The 15229-nt window shown below is 39.2% G+C and overlaps 1 protein-coding gene across 1 annotated transcript in view; it reads right to left on the bottom strand.

The window, feature by feature from the left end:
• Positions 1–15229, bottom strand: part of LOC309499746 (cystatin-A-like) — a 196200-nt gene that overhangs the window by 172310 nt on the left and 8661 nt on the right. The gene's annotated exons all lie outside the window — the stretch shown is intronic.

The following is a 15229-nucleotide window of genomic DNA, read 5'->3' as shown; positions in this document are numbered from 1 at the left end:
GGGGGGAGGGCTCCGAGCTTGGAGTTCGGCCCGAACCCAGAGTACCAGAGTACAAAATGTTCCTATGACAAAAAGTCCCAAATTGTATATAAAAAAAAAAACCTCTAAAACCTGTGATTATGTGGATTCAGAACTGCTCATGAGACTTCATGGTGGCTGTTTTCAGTTTCTCAGTATCTTTTTTATCAGTATCTCAATATCTCAGTATCACTATATTTTTCTTGGGAGTTGCATTTGCTGGTTGTCTATAGTAAAACCAGACCCAAAGCATGTACATCTACAGCAAAGCAATGTTTTGCTCACAAGGGAAATAATAAAAAGCAGAAAAAAGTCGGCACACCACGCCTCCAAAAAATGTCAAAAATGTAATAGTAGACTCTCACACAGATGGTAACGTTTCGAGCACTGACCTCTTTGGTGTTTAAAAGCTTTGAAAGGCTTGTTAAAAGGTATGTAGTGTCAAAAACTCAGCATCTATTGGACCCTTTACAATTTGCCTATCAGTCAAATAGGGGAGTAGATGATGCAATTTTAACATTGTTGCATATTGTATATTCACACCTTGAAGATTCCAAAAACCACGTGAGAATCCTATTTGCGGATTTTTCATCGGCTTTCAACACAATATTGCCAACTGTGTTGGTCGAAAGATTAACCACAGAGTTTAACTTGGATGGGGGACTGATTATGTGGTTGCGGGATTTTTTAAGGAATAGAGTACAGAGAGTGAGTGTGGGTGGATCAATGTCGGAGAAACAAATTACTAATGTCGGATCCCCACAAGGCTGTGTCCTCTCACCCCTATTGTTCATATTGTATACAAATCACTGTATAAGTGCACATTCAGGCAGATTTTTTATCAAATTTGCAGATGATACTGCACTAGTCAGTCTCCTAAAGGGGGATGAGGACAGTCACGGACCTGTTTTAAATGAATTTATTTCTTGGTGTGACATGTCAAACCTCAAGTTAAATATTTTAAAAACAAAGGAGATGTGCATTGATTTTAGGAAGGAGTTTTCAGTGAGTGTAACCACTATCAAAGGAGAGCCAATACAAAGTGTTGAAGAGTACAAATATCTTGGGGTCATCTTTGATCATAAACTGAGGTGGGATAAATGGACAGAGGCTGTGAACAAAAAAGGACAGCAAAGACTCTATTTCCTTAGAAAGATGTTGTCATTTAATATAAATGTCTCAGTCCTTAGACTTTTTTATAATTATTTTATTGAAAGTGTTTTTACATTCTGTATCACTTGTTGGTTTGGAAATGCCACAGTGAAACAAAAGAGTTCAATTAGGAAAGTTTTAAGTACAGCGAGCAAACTAATTGGTATCCCTTTGAGAGGGTTGGAACAAATTTATCTTAACAGATGCCTCAGTAAAGCAACAGAAATCACAGCAGACAGTAGACACCCTCTGTTTGATAAATTTGAGATATTACCTTCCGGGCGAAGGTTTAGGATGCCAGCGATTTTTAAAAACAGGGGGAAAAACTCCTTCCTGCCACAGGCAGTCAAATTGTTGAACAAAGGTAATGCAGCTGCGTACTGAGCGGGTCTCAGTGATGATTTTGTGTATCTTATTATTATTGTCTTTCATTCTCTTTTTTCGTATTATGTGACGTGTATTGCTGGTGCTGTATGTGTATGCAAGTATGTGAAACGCAAGCAACAAAATTTCCCTAAGGGGATAATAAAAAGTACTCAACTCAACAACTCAACGTAGTCTCTTCGTCAGACACTATAGACTGGTTGTCTAGTGTCACGCCTGGTGGATTTCTAACGTTTTCAGAACTGTTTCTGGAGAAACTTCACTGAAGCGCAGCCCACACAAATTGCATACATTGTGAAATATATATGTCAAAGCGTATTTTTTTTGGTTCTCCTGGAAAAACGAGAAAACCTGTGGATGAACTTCATGACAGTATCTAAACATTTTGATGTATATTTGTATATATATTACTAAATGGTGAATTATTTAGTAATATTATACTAAATGGTAAATTATCAGAATCCTCAGTCCTAATCTCAAGTGATCATCAAAAAATTATGTTTTTTCCTTTTTTTCAAACTATTACAGTTTTTCTCAGTTGCTTTGGCACATTTCTCTTCTTATTCTCTAAACTGTAAGTTCGATTGTCACAACTGTTTGCTGGAACATCAGAACTCTAGCGTGTCTGCAAAACTGTAGTAACTCACCCAAAAGTTGTCATTACAGGTTACAGGACTGCAGTGTGTGAGGCCATGTAAGGGCCAGAATATAATATAGTCTGGAAATAAAACGAAACTGCAAAAGTATCATATCATGTTGTGTATATATCATTTGTAACGTTTATTGTTGAAAATACATAATGTTTTATTCTATTTCTATGAATGCTGTGTGTGTCGCCGTCCATGATTCACACTGATAATACTGTGCCAGTTTGTTTAATTTTTACATTGATTATTTATTCTACAGTAAACAACAACAAAGTCATCTGTGTGAAAACAATTTCTACAAAATGACGTGATGACAATGAAATTAAATGGAGCTATAAGGTTCAGTGTGTCTTTCCCTAACATCATTATGACGGTGAGACTCAAACACTTATAACTTTGAGAAGAACTCTGCTTTCAAAACAAGTTTTTCCAGTAAAAATGTACTTTTCCACAACGATTTCTATTTCAGATTAATGCTGTTCTTTTGAACTTTATTTTCATCAAAAATCCTGAAAAAAGTAGGCTACACAACTGTTATCAACATTGATAATAATAATGTTTCTTGAGCATCAAATCATCATATTAGAATGATTTCTGAAGGATCATGTGACACTGAAGACTGGAGTAATGATGATGAAAATTCAGAACTGTTTCTGGAGAAACTTCACTGAAGCGCAGCCCACACAAATTGCATACATTGTGAAATATATATGTCAAAGCGTTTTTGTTTTGTTCTCCTGGAAAAACAAGAAAACCTGTGGATGAACTTCATGACAGTATCTAAACATTTTGATGTATATTTGTATATATATATTACTAAATGGTGAATTATTTAGTAATATTATACTAAATGGTAAATTATCAAAATCCTCAGTCCTAATCTCAAGTGATCATCAAAAAATGATGTTTTTTCCTTTTTTTTCAAACTATTACAGTTTTTCTCAGTTGCTTTGGCACATTTCTCTTCTCATTCTCTAAACTGTAAGTTCGATTGTCACAATTGTTTGCTGGAACATCAGAACTCTATTGCGTGTCTGCAAAACGTAGTAACTCACCCAAAAGTTGTCATTACAGGTTACAGGACTGCAGTGTGTGAGGCCATGTAAGGGCCAGAATATAATATACAGTGGGTACGGAAAGTATTCAGACCCCCTTCAATTTTTCACTCTTTGTTATATTGCAGCCATTTGCTAAAATCATTTAAGTTCATTTTTTTCCTCATTATTGTACACACAGCACCCCATATTGTCAGAAAAACACAGAATTGTTAACATTTTTGCACATTTATTAAAAAAGAAAAACTGAAATATCACATGGTCCTAAGTATTCAGACCCTTTGCTGTGACACTCATTTATTTAACTCAGGTGCTGTCTATTTCTTCTGATCATCCTTGAGATGGTTCTACACCTTCATTTGAGTCCAGCTGTGTTTGATTCAGAGCCGATCAGCCCTATACGCACACTACGCAAGGTGCGTAGGGCCCCGCAAATTACTCAAGGCCCCGCCTCCCCTCGTGTCAAAGCGCGTCAATCAATGTTTACAATATCGATGAGAAAATGAAGCGGAACTATCTTTCTGGTCACGAAAAGAGAGAGAAAAAAACACCATGAGAGTTAATTGCGGCAACAGTTATCAGGTAGACTTGTGTGCTCTCCTCTCAAAGTTTGATGTCAGCAAAGAACAGTAGGCTAAAGTTAAGTTGATGTGCGTTGATTTATTATGTTTAATAAACGACAAAGGACAACAGTGTTTGTTTATAAACTGCAGCTCGGAAAAGATAACCGCGTCGCGCGTTAACATGCGATCATATGAACGTGCATGAAATGAAACGCGCACTTTCCAGCAGAAACATCTGTTGTGAGTTGGGACCAGTACAATATGGGCGTGATGGCACTCCTCATTATAGTTTTAAAACAAGACGATGATTATCTAGTCGCTAAGTCAAGGTTTAGTTACAACTCTGCACTAATGCAATATGGAAAGCAATGTATTGACATTGACTATTGATAGGCTCCATTGAATTTAAAATGTTGATTGGCTGGAGATTCTGGTCAATATGGATGCACATCCCTCAGTAAATAATAACCATCAAGAATCAAGAGTATCAAGAATTACTTTTATCATTTAAAAACACAGTGACATGCTATGGCGCCATTTTAGCTTTTATTCATTCACAGGATATGCATTTTTGATATCAATAATTCAATTTGTACTATTTAAAATGTGAATTCTTGATATTAAGAATTAACTTTTTACTAGTAACAATGTCTTCTGATATCAGGAATTACATTTTCACTAGAACTAGTTAAAGGAGGGATTGTAGTGGGAACACTGGGGTGTCAGGTGTGACTGTGTGGCAATGGCAAATAGTTCATGGCTCACGGGTCAGGTATGAGGGCCCCTAAACAGAATTTTGCTCAGGGCCCCAGGGAGGTCAGGATCGACTCTGGTTTGATTATACTGATTGGACTTGATTAGGAAAGCCACACACCTGTCTATATAAGACCTTACAGCTCACAGTGCATGTCAGAGCAAATGAGAATCATGAGGTCAAAGGAACTGCCTGAAGAGCTCAGAGACAGAATTGTGGCAAGGCACAGATCTGGCCAAGGTTACAAAAATATTTCTGCTGCACTTAAGGTTCCTAAGAGCACAGTGGCCTCCATAATCCTTAAATGGAAGACGTTTGGGACGACCAGAACCCTTCCTAGAGCTGGCCATCCGGCCAAACTGAGTTATCGGGGGAGAAGAGCCTTGGCGAGAGAGGTAAAGAAGAACCCAAATATCACTGTGGCTGAGCTCCAGAGATGCAGTCGGGAGATGGGAGAAAGTTGTAGTAAGTCAACCATCACTGCAGCCATCCACCAGTCGGGGCTTTATGGCAGAGTGGCCCGACGGAAGCCTCTCCTCAGAGCAAGACACATGAAAGCACACCTGAAGGACTCCAAGATGGTGATAAATAAGATTCTCTGGTCTGATGAGACCAAGATATAACTTTTTGGCCTTAATTCTAAGCGGTATGTGTGGAGAAAACCAGGCACTGCTCATCACCTGTCCAATACAGTCTCAACAGTGAAGCATGGTGGTGGTAGCATCATAATGTGGGGGTGTTTTTCAGCTGCAGGGACAGGACGACTGGTTGGAATCGAAGGAAAGATGAATGCGACCAAGTACAGGGATATCCTGGACGAAAACCTTCTCCAGAGTGCTCTGGACCTCAGACTGGGCCGAAGGTTCACCTTCCAACAAGACAATGACCCTAAGCACACAGCAAAAATAACGAAGGAGTGGCTTCACAACAACTCCGTGACTGTTCTTGAATGGCCCAGCCAGAGCCCTGACTTAAACCCAATTGAGCATCTCTGGAGAGACCTGAAAATGGCTGTCCACCAACGTTTACCATCCAACCTGACAGAACTGGAGAGGAGTTCTTACCCAAATCCAGGTGTGAAAAACTTGTTGCATCTTTCCCAAAAAGACTCATGGCTGTATTAGATCAAAAGGGTGCTTCTACTAAATACTGAGCAAAGGGTCTGAATACTTAGGACCATGTGATATTTCAGTTTTTCTTTTTTTAATAAATGTGCAAAAATGTCAACAATTCTGTGTTTTTCTGTCAATATGGGGTGCTGTGTGTACAATAATGAGAAAAAAAAAGAAGAATTTAAATGATTTTAGTAAATGGCTGCAATATAACAAAGAGTGAAAAATTTAAGGGGGTCTGAATACTTTCCGTACCCACTGTAGTCTGGAAATAAAACGAAACTGCAAAAGTATCATATGGTGTGTATATATAATTTGTAACGTTTATTGTTGAAAATACATAATGTTTCAAAGCTTTCCTGTAGCTCGCTCAAACAGTAGAGTGTTGGCGCTTGCAATGCCAAGGTCATGGGTTCAATTCCCAGGGAAAGCAAGAACTGATAAGAATGTAAATATCTACCTTGAAAATGCAGTGTAAGTCGCTTTGGATAAAAGCGTCTGCCAAATGCATAAATGTAAATGTAAAATTCAGCTTTGATCACAGGAATAAATTACATTTTACAATATATTGACATAGAAAACATTAAATATAAATTGTATTGGATCAAATAAATGCACACACACACACACACGCACACGCGCACAGGCACACGCACACGCACACACGCACACACACAATGTGTCAGTTATGTTTTTTTTGTACATACAATGGAAGTCAATCAGCACCAATATCAGTTCTACTGGTTCCAGGGGCGATTCCAGGATTTTATAAATGGGGGGGACACAGGGGGGACCAAGAACCAGTCAGGGGGGGCCAATCAGAAAATTCAACTGAAAATAAATACTGGTTTAGAAAATATTAAGCACGATTTCCAAAATCTTGTGCAATGCCATGTGCTCTAATATAGATGGTATTATTTTTTTGTATTTTGCATGGATTAGACAACACAGTTCTGTTCCAATAAATAAATAAATAAAAATCACACGTAATTTAACATTATTTTATTTACTTTACTTTTTACATTACTTTATTTTCAACACAAAAATTAAGTGTGTGTGTGTGTGTAAACATTCTCAGCATGAAATGTTTCTGTTCCTGTGGGTTAACTGCACCATCACATGTATTATGCTCTGCTCTGCCTCAGAACAGCTGTATTCTGCGGGGTTTTTTTTTTTTGCTGGCTACCAAATAGTTTGATAAACTCATCCATGTCCAGGGACTTGGCTCTCCGTGACTCTACACTGAGCACTCCCAGGTCATATATAAATATATAATTTAGTGTGTACTGTTGGGTGAAATATGCAATTGATTCTATTATGACTCATATAAACAGTCTTATATTGACTATAACAATGCTTGTATGTAAAGGAAAACACTGTATACGTTTTTTATAAGAAACCTTAATGTATGGAAACAATGTAAGAGGTTTTTTATAAGAAACCTTAATGTATGGAAACAATGTAAGAGGTTTTTATAAGAAACCTTAATGTATGGAAACAATGTAAGAGGTTTTTATAAGAAACCTTAATGTATGGAAACAATGTAAGAGGTTTTTATAAGAAACCCATGAACTTGGTTTATGTAAAGAGTTTTTATAAGAAACCCTTGAACTTGGTTTATGTAAAGAGTTTTTATAAGAAACCCTTGAATTTGGTTTATGTAAAGAATTTTTATAAGAAACCCTTGAACTTGGTTTATGTAAAGAGTTTTTATAAGAAACCCTTGAATTTGGTTTATGTAAAGAGTTTTTATAAGAAACCCTTGAATTTGGTTTATGTAAAGAGTTTTTATAAGAAACCCTTGAATTTGGTTTATGTAAAGAGTTTTTATAAGAAACCCTTTATTTGATTTATACACTGAGACATGTTTGATTTGAAATTGTTTATTTGATTTATAATAATGACACTGAGACATGTTTGATTTGAAATTGTTTTATTGATAAGGCTGATTGGTTAAAGAAAAAAGACACTGTAAACCATTTGTGGAAAAATCTTTTATTGAAGTAATACAATGAAATGACTGAAATATATTCTGTGTTATAAGCATTTATTAAAGGAAGAAATAGTACTATGTATTAGAAAGCATATATTCAGTAAAATGAAAAAGTATTAACTGGTTGTTGTATTCTAGACCAAGAGGAGAAGACGGTTAAAGGCCCGAGCTCGTAAGAGGAAAAGAAGGCTAAGGGAGGTGTCTTTTATGGAAGTTGTAAAAAGACTGAAGGAGTTGACAATTGTTCCAGATCTGGGATTGGATAAATTGTCCATATGTAACTGAATATGTAATGAAGGGGTGTGATGAAATGGATTATAAAAAGTACAGTAAGACCTATGAGAAGCAGACGCTGTGAAGGAAGACAGCCTCTCCATTGTTTGATGATCCAAGCCTGACACCTGCTGGCGAAGCTTGTGAACTGACAGACTCTTGAACTTTACTTTGATTTTTGACATTATATGTAAAACACTTATTATTGTTATAATAAACTACTAATAATTGATATAAAAATAACCAACTTGCCACAAGTCTCTGCTTTATGAAAGAGTTGAGCTGAACTAAACCACGGAGAAGTCTTTCTTCTAAGTTGTGAGTATGGACATTCAAATACTTTTTATTTAGAATGAATTTGACTTACTTTACCTTAACCTGAGAATAATTAAAATAAGGTAGAAGGTGTTTGTACCATAAAACAGTACATACGTAAACACTGACGTGTTGTGGTGTCTCTCTCCTCCCGTTTTAAAAACGCCCAACTGTGCTTGCTTCCACCAAATCTTACAAGCCGTTTCTCCCAGAACACTCCAAACCTACTGGACAGCTTGGGGTTCCTTCAAAAACTTCCACAGCACTCACAACATGTTTTTTCCTGAGTTTTCCCTCCTCTCAATATCCTCCTTCATCACATACCTCCTTCACACCAGTTTAATTCAATCAGGATCAATCAAAGTCTACCTTAGCGGAATCCATTTCTTTTTCAAGCTCCTCCACGGCCAACAGTGCCCCAACATTTCGACTCCTCAGATATCCCTCCTCATCAAAGGTTTACAAAAAACCAATCCCCCTCATCCAGACTCTAGACAACCTTTAACCATCGACATTTTTAGCATCTGCCTTACCACTCTCCGCTCAGGTCTTTTTTCTCCCAACAAAACAAGAACCCTAGACGCCATGTTCAATTTGGCTTTCTTTGGTTTCCTCAGAGTCTCAGAACTCACCACCAACTCAAAATTCAACCCATCCATCCATCCTACATTCTCCGACCTTCAAATAATAAACCATGACACCATACGTTTCAACATCAAACAAAGCAAAACCGATCAATTGAAACATGGTCATTCGATTTTCATTTTCAATTTGCCAACCCCCATCCAACCATACCAGTCCTTAAACCTTTTTGCTCAGCTCAGCTACCGTTCGGACGCTCTTGCTTACTGCTCCGCGCTTTGCTCTATCGCTTTTATATTTTATCTTCTATATTTTTATATTTTAGCTCCTTTTATCACCTAATTTTAACTTCAGCAAATCAGCACAGTGCTCAAACGACAAAGTTTGGATTACCACAAAAACGCTGAATTCTTCTACCCGACCAGCTTACATTCCGGGGAAAGGAAAACACAACTGCCTACAAGGATAAGAGAGAAAATGCCTCTTCTGGAATCTACTTGCTGCACTAACTGCCACAGACTTTTACAAAGGATTGCAGTTCTTGAAACAAAGTTATTTACGGGACCACCAAACCAGACGGAACACACAACAGAGCTTCGTCATGGACGCCCTCAGCATATAGCCGGTGAGTCCCATGAAACTAGTGCTCCTCGACAGGTAGAGAAACAAGCCGATCGACTTACAAATCGATGGCACAAACAGGGAGCGAGACCCAAAGGCACTCGAGACATCAGATTGTCACGAGCCCCACATATTGCCGCAGTAGCATCCTCTACCCCAGATACAGCTCTGAAAGGATTGCAAACACTGGTCTCCTGCCAACACCTATACATCTTGAGAACAGATTTGAAGTACTAATGAATGTAAATGAGGAATCCCCAAACGTGATGAATGTGATCGAACACAGACTGTATCAGCCAGTAGCTAACACTGATGCTAACTGGCGCTCAAGGTCGAGCAGACAGCGGCACTCTGCTCAGAGCGCAGCCGAGCCCAGGACTCTGATAGTGGGGGACTCCATAATCAGAAACATTAGCAGCAGGGATACAACTACGTGCTGCCTTCCACAAGCAACAACTTCTGATATAAACAGGGAACTTCAGAACATTCTGATGAAACATAAGACTGCAAATCGACTCATAATTCATGTGGGGAAGAATGATATTCATAAAGAGCAGTCAGAACTCCTTAAGAAGGATTTCAATTAACTTTTTGAAACACTTAAAAGACTGAAAGTTCAAACATTCATCAGTGGACCACTACCAGCAAGAGGAACAAACAGGTTTTCTCTGCTGCTTGGGATTAATACATGGCTGCAAAAAACCTGCAATATAAAAGGAGTAAACTTCATTGACAACTTCAATCTTTTCTGGAGTCAGAGACAACTATTTCATCGGGATGGCCATCCCCCAAACAAACTTGGTTCAAGAGTGTTAAAGGACAATATCGACTTCTCCCTCAATCATCCTTCTGCAGTGTGTGTCAATCTGAACGACACACACACACCTGGAAACAGTATGAATGAACACGGGACTTCACTTCAGCAGCAAAATGGACATGCGGTTGACATATCACACAAGGACAATGATAACACCACTGAGCCACAACAACCTCTGCTCACGGACACAATCTCAGCTGAGCCCTGCCCACAGAGCTCACCACAGACTGCTCCAAGATTCAGCACCCAAGGACGACTTCCTGGAAAACAGCCAGGGAAGCCAGGACAGCATATCCCAGCCTCCGATAACACCTGAGCAACAGCCCCTTTCACCAGATACTTTCTCACTCTCGCCAGCAACTCCACTTCTGTACTTCTCACAGAAAATGGAAGAACTGGTGCATGCTGGAACCAGACTATCCCACTCTTTTGCTGCAAGCCCCAGGATACCAACCAAAAAACGTCAGGCACCTCAAACACCGAGTGTGCCTGTATCTTTCTCTATTGCTGTTCTATTACAAGATAGAAAGTCTAAGGCCTTCAATAGCCGTATAGCAAACCCAACTAATCTGGTGCCTATTACATGTCAAACTAAGATTGCTGTGGGGACAAAAAGTAAGACTGTTAAGTTAGCACTTTTAAACATTCGCTCACTTAAAAATAAATCACTTCTAGTCAACGACTTAATAACCACAAACAACCTGGACTTTATGTTTCTAAATGAAACCTGGCTAGAAGACAGCTGCAGTGCAACAATCCTCAATGAAACAGCCCCTCCTAACTTTACTTTTATGAGTGTCTGCAGAGCTGTTAAGAGAGGTGGGGGTCTAGCTGCTCTTTTTAAAGATATCTATCAATGTAAGCAAATATCATTTGGGAATTACCCGTCTTTCGAATATCTGGGTACTGTGTTAAAAGGTGCTCCTCGCATTTTACTTATCATTATTTACAGGCCTCCAAAATATTCTCCAGCCTTTGCTGAGGACTTTACAGAACTGTTATCAACAATTACCTCAGAGTTTGACTGTTTTGCCATTGCTGGAGATTTTAACATTCACATAGATAATGCAGAAAACAATATGGCAAAAGAAATCAAAACTGTTTTAAAAACTTTTGATCTGACTCAGCATGTACATGGACCCACACACAATCATGGACACACTCTAGATTTACTTATCAGTAAGGGTCTAAACATTTCATCGATTTTTATTAAGGATGTAGCACTGTCTGATCATTTCTGTATTTTCTTTGATATATTGATCTCTCCTGCCACTGAAGCTAGATCTGTGTCTGTCAAGAAGAGATGCTTAAATGAGAACACTAGTGTACTATTTATGAAGGCTATATCCTTAACACCAAGCATATCTGCTGATTCTGTTGATTTTCTCCTTGATTCTTTTAACTCAAAAGTTAAAAATTTAATTGATGATATTGCTCCTGTTAAAGTCAGGAAGAAGAGTGGCAGACAAAAAGCACCTTGGAGAAACTCAACAGCAGTGCAACATATGAAAAGACAATGCAGAAAAGCAGAGCGCATGTGGCGGAAGACAAAACTTGTAGTCCATTATAACATCTACAAAGACAGCCTGCATGCTTTCAATATGGAACTAGGCAAAGCTAGACAGACTTTCTTCTCAAATATTATAAACAGCAATTTAAACAACACACGCACTCTTTTTGCTACTGTAGAGATACTGACAAACCCCCCAAGCCAGATTCCTAGTGAAATGCTCTCAAACAGCAAGTGCAGTGAGTTTGCTTCTTTCTTCTCTGAGAAAATCAATAATATCAGAAAGGTGATCAGCACATCCTTGAGTTGCACTGAGGTCAGACAGATCAGACCACCTGAGAAAGTAGTTACTATGTCTGACTTCAAAGAAATTGATGGCAAAATTTTGGAAGAAACCGTACAACACCTTAAAACATCAACATGCGCCCTTGACACACTTCCCACACCTTTTTTCAAAAGTGTGCTAAACAGTTTAGAAGCAGATCTTCTAGAAGTGGTAAATGCCTCACTTCTTTCTGGGAGTTTTCCAAACTCCCTGAAAACTGCAGTTGTCAAGCCCCTCCTGAAAAAGAGCAATCTGGATAAGACCATATTAAGCAACTATATACCGATCTCAAATCTTCCTTTCATAGGCAAGCTCATTGAAAAAGTTATCTTCAATCAGCTGAACAAATTCTTAAGCTCGAATGGATACTTTGACAATTTTCAATCTGGTTTCCGACCGCATCACAGCACAGAGACAGCGCTCATAAAGATAATAAACGATATTCGCTTAAATACTGATTCAGGAAAATTATCAGTGCTGGTACTACTCGACCTCAGTGCTGCATTTGACACTGTCGATCATAACATACTTCTTGACAGGCTGGAAAACTGGGTGGGGCTTTCTGGGACAGTCCTAAAATGGTTCAGGTCATACTTAGATGGGAGAGGTTATTATGTTAGTATAGGAGACCATAAGTCTGAGTGGACATCCATGACATGCGGAGTCCCTCAAGGCTCAATTCTTGCGCCACTCCTGTTCAACCTGTATATGCTCCCAATGAGCCAAATAATGAGAAATAACCAAATTGCTTACCACAGCTATGCAGACGACACACAGCTGTACTTAGCCCTATCGCCTAACGATTACAGCCCCATTGACTCCATGTGCCGATGCATTGACTAAGTCAACAGTTGGATGTGTCAAAACTTTCTTCAATTAAACAAAGACAAAACTGAAGTTATTGCGTTTGGAAACAAAGATGAAGTTCTCAAAGTGAACGCATACCTTCACTCTAGGGGTCAAACAACTAAACATCAAGTCAGGAATCTTGGTGTGACACTAGAGTCAGACCTTAGTTTCAGTAGTCATGTCAAAGCAATAACTAAATCAGCATACTATCATCTGAAAAATATTGCAAGAATTAGATGCTTTGTTTCCAGACAAGACTTAGAGAAACTTGTGCATGCTTTCATCACCAGCAGGGTGGATTATTGTAATGGTCTCCTCACTGGCCTTCCCAAAAAGACCATAAGACAGTTGCAGCTCATACAGAACGCTGCCGCTAGGATTCTGAGCAGAACCAGAAAATATGAACATATCACACCAGTCCTCAGGTCTTTACACTGGCTCCCAGTTAGATTTAGGATTGATTTTAAAGTATTATTACTGGTATATAAATCATTCAATGGCCTAGGACCTCAATACATTGCAGATATGCTCACTGAATATAAACCCAACAGATCACTCAGATCATTAGGATCATATCAGCTAGAAATACCAAGGGTTCACTCTAAACATGGTGAGTCTGCTTTTAGCTATTATGCCAGCCACAGCTGGAACCAGCTTCCAGAAGAGATCAGATGTGCTCCTACAGTGGTCACATTCAAATCCAGACTCAAAACACTTCTGTTTAGCTGTGCATTTACTGAATGAGCACTGTGCCGCTGTTCGTCCGACTGTTTGTACTGTACTGTATTTTACTCTATTTTTCTAAACTGTTTTAATTATTCTTATTTCTTTTAATTATTTTAATTTCTCCAATGTCAGCAGGGCATTTAGCCCGTAACTGTAAATGCCCACTCAGAAGGTGATAATGTGAAAGTGACGTGTATTAATGTGGGTTTGAAAGTAGAACAGTATTTAAATGACGATATTAAAGTTTTCGTCTGAGAAAGAATGTGAACGCAGTGCTAAAGAAAGTGAAAAGAACGTGTGAGTAAATGAGGGAGAAAAGAAAGTTAAAGGAAAGTTGATAGATGGAAGTCGTAAGAAGATTGAAGGTTAAAAGAAGGTTGAAAGATTTAAGTCTTAAGGGAATCCTTTGAAGAAAAGATCTATAATAATATTCTTTTTTTATTTTTTAAAAGTACTGTATTTTATTTTATTTTTCTAAACTGTTTTAATTATTATCATTTCTTTTCATTATTTTAATTTCTTCTATGTAAAGCACTTTGAATTGCCATTGTGTATGAAATGTGCTATATAAATAAACTTGCCTTGCCTTGCCTTGCCTTTTTCTTCACCAGAGGAAATCCCAAATCACCTCTTCTCTCGACCCTCTTTTCATCGATGATAAAAACCTCCCTGCCTCCAGACTTTGGTTTCAAAAGAACCTCAAATCCATCCTCAATAGTTCTGGCATCCCAACCAAACATTTCTCTTCACATTCCTTCCGAATAGGTGTAGCCACTACAGCAGCGCAAAGGAGCCTTTCCGATTACCAAATCAAAATGCTAAGTCAATGGTCGTCCCACGCCTTTGAAACATATGTCAGATCTGCATAACATTAGACAAGCACAACAAACACTAGCATCCTTCTGAGTCCGGACCGCTTCTCCCTACTATTTGCATCTTCCCGCTTACCTAGCCCCGCAGGGCGTGCATTCATCTGGATGCAGTGAGAGCTCTCCCTTTTCAGATGTGTGTGACATACCACTCCTGGAGTGGGGTCTCCCATCTGAATCGCCGTGTGGGCTCCCCCATCCAGATGCATCGTAGGCTCTCCCGTTCGACTTGCTGTGTGGGCTCCCCCATTTTGATCACAGAGTTGAACTCCCTATTTATAAACATGGGGAGGGCTCTCTCCTTCGAAACGCAGCGGGAGCTCTCCCGGTCGAATCGCAGTGTGAGCCTTCCGTTCGGGCGCCGTGGGGGCTCTCCCTTTCCGAATCGCTGTGTGACCCTCCATGTTTTTAACCATGGAGACTCTCCCGTTCGGATCGCAGTGTGGGCCCTCCTATCCGAAAAGAGGACTGGAGGTACCAAGGATCGCACGTCCCTCGAGCGAGACGGGCCATTTAAGTTTATGTGATCTAGGCCCCCTGCGTCAGAAGGACGGTAGTTCTGCATTTCCTCTGTATACCGTAGGCTCCCTCTTGCTGCGTAGGGAGTTTCGCTTCAGATATTGGTGGCCCGTTTGCCTTTAGGGACGAGGACCCCTTCCCCCGT

This window comes from Leuciscus leuciscus (assembly GCF_965113295.1).
Source record: "Leuciscus leuciscus genome assembly, chromosome: 5".
NCBI classification, from domain to species: domain Eukaryota; kingdom Metazoa; phylum Chordata; class Actinopteri; order Cypriniformes; family Leuciscidae; genus Leuciscus; species Leuciscus leuciscus.
This window is presented reverse-complemented; position numbering and strand designations above follow the sequence as displayed.